The sequence below is a fragment of the Zootoca vivipara genome, chromosome 12, assembly GCF_965207765.1.
Source record: "Zootoca vivipara chromosome 12, rZooViv2.hap1.1, whole genome shotgun sequence".
Classification (NCBI taxonomy): domain Eukaryota; kingdom Metazoa; phylum Chordata; class Lepidosauria; order Squamata; family Lacertidae; genus Zootoca; species Zootoca vivipara.
In genome coordinates this window covers 1191141-1197693 of record NC_142595.1, presented here as the reverse complement: position 1 = coordinate 1197693, position 6553 = coordinate 1191141, and positions in this window count along the sequence as shown.

Here is a 6553-nt window from a genome sequence, read left to right as displayed (position 1 = left end):
TAAGCCGTACCGGGTGGTGGAAGAAGGTCTGTGGCAAAGAAGGGTTGCTGCTGCCGCGTTAACCCCCGAGACCTGGCTGCAGCCTCAGCGCGCAGCGCGTGCAGCCCCAGAACCCAGCTGTAGCCTTTGCGCACGGACACCCGGGACCCGGCTGCAGCCTCAGCGCGCAGCGCGCGCAGCCCCAGTACCCGGCTGCAGCCTCTGCCTGCCGCGCGTGCAGCCCCAGGACCCGGCTGCAGCCTCTGCCTGCCGCGCGCGCAGCCCCAGGACCCGGCTGCAGCCTCTGCCTGCCGCGCGCGCAGCCCCAGGACCCGGCTGCAGCCTCTGCCTGCCGCGCGCGCAGCCCCAGGACCCGGCTGCAGCCTCTGCCTGCCGCGCGCGCAGCCCCAGGACCCGGCTGCAGCCTCTGCCTGCCGCGCGCGCAGCCCCAGGACCCGGCTGCAGCCTCTGCCTGCCGCGCGCGCAGCCCCAGGACCCGGCTGCAGCCTCTGCCTGCCGCGCGCGCAGCCCCAGGACCCGGCTGCAGCCTCTGCCTGCCGCGCGCGAAGACCCGGTGGGAGCAGGTCTGTCGTCTGCACAGATACCGGTACCGGTACTTATTTTTTAATTAAGACATCCCTTGAAAATAAGCCATGCTGTGTTTTTTTCAGGAAAAAATTAATATAAGACATGACTTATAATGTGAGAAACACGGTAGCATTGTCTAGCCCGCATTTTACCAGCTTCTTTACAAGAATATCATGGGGCACCTTGTCAAAGGCCTTGCTGAAATCAAGATAGGCTACATCCACAGTGTTCCCTTCATCTACCAGGCTTGTAATTCTGTCAAAAAATGAGATCAGATTAGTCTGACATGACTTATTTTTCAGGAACCCATGCTGACTTTTAGTGATCACAGAGTTTCTTTCTAGGTGCTCACAGACTGTTTGCTTAATGATCTGCTCTAGAATCTTAAATGGTAAATGGTGTTTCCGTGTGCTGCTCTGGTTCGCCAGAAGCGGCTTTGTTATGCTGGCCACATGACCCAGAAGCTGTACACCGGCTCCCTCAGCCAGTAAAGCGAGATGAGCGGCGCAACCCCAGAGTCGGTCACAACTGGACCTAACGGTCCAGGGATCCCTTTACCTTTATGCTACAACAGCAGCCAGGATTTTGCTAGCCCAAAGATGGAAAAATGATGAAATACCTACGAAGGAACAATGGCAAGAAAAACTGATGGAATATGCTGAAATGGTGAAGTTAACTGGAAGACTCAAAGATAAGGACAATAGAGACTTTTAAAAAAAAAGACTGGGAACCTTTTGTGTTTTATCTACAGAAACAATGTAACGAAATGAACTCACTTGCAGGGTTTGATTAAACACTTACAATTAGCAAAATAAATAGCAAAATAGAAAAATGAGGTTAAAACATTAAGAACAAAATAAGATAATAAGCAGGAGAAATGAATGTGTAAGAAACCAGGAAGTTGGGGGAAGTCGTGGGGAGGGGGTAATCAAGAACTCATTTTGTGTTTACATTGTTAGCTGTGGTTATGTTTAAAAAAATGTAAAATGCAACAAAAAACATTTTTTAAAAAAGAGTCCCACTCTCTTCTGCTGTGGCCAGACCACACCTAGAATAAGGTGTCCAGTTCTGGGCACCACAGTTTATGGAGGATGTTGACAAGCTGGAAGGTGTGCGGAAGAGGGAGCAAGCTCCGGTGTGTGTGTGTGTGTGTGTGTGTGTGTGTGTGTGTGTGTGTGTGAAGTCAAACCGCTGTATGAGCGGCACCAAAGTGAGCCTCCCTGGGCATAAGCCTGGGTTGTGTGCATGGAGATCCTGGGCAGCCCAGATGACAAGACCCCCCTCTCGGCCTCACTGATATGGTCCAAAGGAAAGCAGAGCAAAACGTTTGACACCAGCTTGGCTTCAGGAGTTGCTGGAAGGAGGCATACAAGGTGCCACCCAACCACCGTAGGGACTGCGCTCCAGATTTGTGGAGGGTTTCCTCCTGAACCTTTTCTTCTCCTGAAGACGTCCTGCAAGGCAGTGGAGGTTTAGGATCAGAGTTTTTCTTCTCCTAGATGGGCTCCCTTCCCAGGCAGACGAGCCCCATCTACGGCATGGGCAGAAACCGCTTTCTTGACCGTTGGACTCACCCACTCTTGGTCTCATCCGCTCAATCCACTGGAGCCTGTCTTCACATGCAGGGGACGTCCCTAACTCCCCAAGGGTTTGAGACCCACTGGCTACCCTCCCTTGGTTTAGCTGGCAGTCAAAGCCGTTTCCTGGGATTGTGGCCGCTGTTGCATGTGGACAGCTTCTAGGAGTCACAGGTGAGGGCTGAAGGGCGTTGGGCGGCAGGCGGGCGGGCGGTTGGGTGGGCAGGGAGAACCAAAGGTGGACAAACTACCCCAGTAGGATCATGATGTACTACCCTAACACCCCATACGCCCCAATATATAAATGTAATGAATAAATAAACACATGCTTGAATATGTAATGAATATGCAATAAGCAGTCCTGGTATGGGAAGGCTCATTTTTAGTCCTCTTAGGGGAGGGGCCACCCCACCCTCTCCTGACTCACAGCTGCCCTCCTCCCAGAGGGAGCTCTGCCTGCGCTTCCTCATGTAGCTGGAAAAGCACCAGGTACAGGAGAAGCCCCAGGATGAAAGAGATCAAGGCTTCCTTGCCCTTTGCCCACCGAGGCTTTGGGTGTTTCTCCCCACCCCCCACTGAAATCTCCACTCCTGTCAATCTTCCTGCCCCCCTTGCAGGCAGATGAACATCAGCTCAGCCCGGCCTGTCACTTCCCATCAAGGTCAGCTTCACAGAGCATCTTCTGAACTGTGGGCAGGAGCCCAAAAGGGAGCTGGGCCTCACCACCTTCCTGGGCTGGCAGCTGAATAACACCATGTCGTTTCTCTCAGTGCCCCACGCCTCTTTTCCAGGGAAGAAGCAGCTGAGAGGAGGGCCAAATGCTGCTTTTGAGGTGGCCAACTTTTATTGCAAACCCTGCTCCTATGCCTCTCACCAGTAGCTTGATCTACACATCTGTAGATCAAGGTCTGAGGGCTTCTAGTGCTCATCTGCCTGCATATTGAGCTGGTCTTAAAGGCTGAGGACCAGCCTGGGCAAGGGGCCTCCTGGGCATGGCCACTACTTCTCCCCCTCCCGTGGGTCAACTTCTTCCAAAGCTTTACATGAGTCACCTTCAGCCTTTTGGTTCCTTCTTCTTCACAGTCTCCTAGCAAGGGCAGAAGGTCCCAGGTTCAGTCCTTGACATTTCCCATTGAAGAGGCCAGAGGGCAGACCTGGGAAAGGTCTCTCTCTGTCTGAGACTCTGGAGAGCCACTGCCAGTACCAAGAGGCATGGCCTGGATGGATAGACATAACTGTCTCCAAGGTTTAGATCTCAACCAAGGGCTTCTGAATTCAGACTCTATCAATGGGACCTGCAGGCCAAGACATCAGAGAGTAGTACCAGATTGGCAAAAGCTGCATTCATTTCATATCTGACGCTCCCTAGAGGTCAGCCTGTTTAATCAGCATAGAATTCCAGGGCTCATCACAGAGACATATAAAGTTCTAAGATGAAAGTGGCTCTGAATATACACATCTCAGCACAACTAGACACACTTCCGAGATTCTAGGATCCAAACACTTTTGTTTAAAGAGAAAAGCTAAGGTAGTTTGAAATTCTACCTCAACTCGAATGGCGTGCAAAAATGGAGAATTCTTTGCACTCTCGCTGACATTTTCCACAAAGCCCCACTCTGCCATGGTCTGCCACTGCCACCCAATGCTCGCCAGGTGAAACACACTCTCTCTCTCCCTTGAAGGGTCAGCACTATCCTGAAATAAGGAGAATTTGGTGGCATGTTGAAATTCTTGACATGGAAATGCCAATGGGAAGAGATGGGGGCAGCTTCACCCTTCCAAATTGCAACTCTCCAGCAGTTTCCAAATAATTTCCATTCATTTTTAAAAATAATAATATTTATTCATTTTACAAGCAAAATAAAACAAATATAAAAACAAACAAACACAAATAATACTTATAAGTTCATAATTTTCCTTAAACAATGGTGTGTGATTCCCCCCAATCCCCTCCATCTGAATTTCATATCAAATCATCTTTGGCAGTTCCAAAATTCAATACCTCATCAAAATCTACCTGCTTTAAACTTAACCTATTCTTCTATATTTACACCAACAGCCTCTAACACTTTCACTAAAGGAAATTCTTAGATATTACAATATTTTCCAAGATATAACTTATATTTCTTCTAATCTTCCTCCACATCCTCTTCTTCCCAGTCACGGAGTCTCCCAGTCAGCTCACCTGAGTCTGACCAAACTGCGGGAGGCAGTGGAAGACAGGAGTGCCTGGCGTGCTCTGGTCCATGGGGTAACGGAGAGTCGGACACGACTAAATGACTAAACAACAACAAGCTGGCGGGGATCACTGCCTCCTGTGGGAGTGAGTTCCATAGTTCAACTGTGCGTGTCCCCAGAGGCCCACTGGGAAGATGGACCTCAGTGCAACAACATTCTCTGCACTTGTGATTCCCAGCAACTGGCATTCAGGAGCCTACCCAACATGGCTGGTAGTAGCCACTGGTAGTCTTGTCTTCCTGTTTTCAAGCATTGCTAGTGGGCTTCTGCAGGAGAAGCTCTCCATGGATCAGACTATTTGTCTATACCTCTCTGCAGCTTCTGCCACTTACTCAGGGCTGCCATTCAGCCTGATCCTCTTTGCCATGATCTTAAACTTCCAATGTTTACCTTTTGCTAACCTGATCTTTTCTGGGGGGGGGGGCAACCTGAGGCCAATATGGCTGTAGGCAGATGGTGCTGTAGCCCAGCCTGTGGGTAACCCACATTAACATGCCTGACTGGTTCAGTGCTCACGAGGGCCTGGTCTCTCGCTCCCAGTTCTCCACCTCCACCTTGTGAATTCCTTTGCTCCTTTGATTGACAGCCTGGAGCCAAAGATGACAGGAGATGTGAACATCACACTGACAGAACAGGTAGGGAACTAAAGAGACTCCGCTTCCCTGGCTCAGTTTCTGAGACCAGCACCACTGAGCAGAAGATAATGCTATGTGCACGCCAGTCTCCGAGTGGCAAGACTCTGGTGTCTCTAGGAGATGTTGAGTTATTATTTGCACATAGATGCAACCTGGGCACAGGATGGAGAGGCTCACAGCATGAACACCCGAGCACAGCAAGAAGCAGTCCTTGTAGGGACTGGGCCTGAGCTGGTCTCCATCCCACCAGGGCTCCTTGTGGACTTGCCCTGCTTGGCCCTCATTATGCCTCCTGTGTTCCTTCCTTCCAGGCTCCAGTGCCTTCCCACATAGGCCAGCTGTACATCTGTGCTGCTGTCCCTCAGAGATCAGACTCTTGTAGTATCGCTTCCAGCAGAGTTGCCATACTTCTGGAATTTCCTGGACATATATGGAATACTGCAGTCAGCAGCCCATGTCGGCAGTGTCGTCCCCCCCCCCTCCCATAAAAGTAGCTCAAAAACAGCATTTCTTTTTCAAATTTTGCAAAAACAACTTTTCTGTCAGGATTTTCATTGTTTGAAATATGACCAACCCAGCTTCCAGTGTAACATCTGTGGGAGGAAAGAGCCCCTCAGAATCAGGGGGCTGGTCTGAGCCAAAGAGGCAGACCACAGCAAATGAAGGAAGGAAAGCACATCACAAAAGGGAAGGAGGAGGAAAAAGGAAAAGCCAGTCACTCTTTCTTACTTGCAGGGTTATTGCAATTACAGATGGAATGGAAATATTTCAAGGAGAGAAGGTGTCAAAAGTCCCTGGTCTCTCAGTAGGGTGGATGAAGAGGCCTCACAATCCAGGCCCTGTGCAAGAGGAGCCTCACAGAGTTCAACAGGACTTCATCCCAGGTTGAAGGAGTGTGGAAGATTCCAGGCTATGGTGGCTGCAACTCACAGCAGCCATTCACTGGGACCATCCTCCCACATCACAGATTGCAACTCCCTGGTAGCCCAGAGGTCCAGAACCTTTGTGTTAAGGTCTGCCTGGAAGAAAGGGGGGGGGAAGCAGAACACCCTGCTTCTGCCACCAGGACACTAACAATGTCAATTTCCTCTCATTCTCTGGCAATCACTAAAATTCTTAGCTGGGTCTGAAACTTTGCACACAGAGCAAAACATCCAGCAATTCCAATATATACATCCTTCATCTGTAAACCGACTTCCACTTCTCATTCTGCAGATAAAGGGTGAGGCTATGGGGCTGACCTACCTCACAGGAATGTTGTGAGGACAAAATGGGGAGGAGAAGAATTGTGAAAGCTGCCTTGAGCTCCTTGGAGAGAAGGGGGGATATAAATGTAATAATATTGATGATCAGAAATGGTGGTGGTGGCGGCGGCACCTGGGGCCTCAGAGGGAGTCTGTGGCAGAGGCAGAGTTTGGGCTGGCGCTCCTCTTTGCCACTGAAGCCAACCAGCTCTTGTGGCCACGGACTTGCCTCCTTTGACAGGCGGCTCCCGCCTTCCTTTGATCCACCACATCTCTTCCCAGTGGCTGCTCT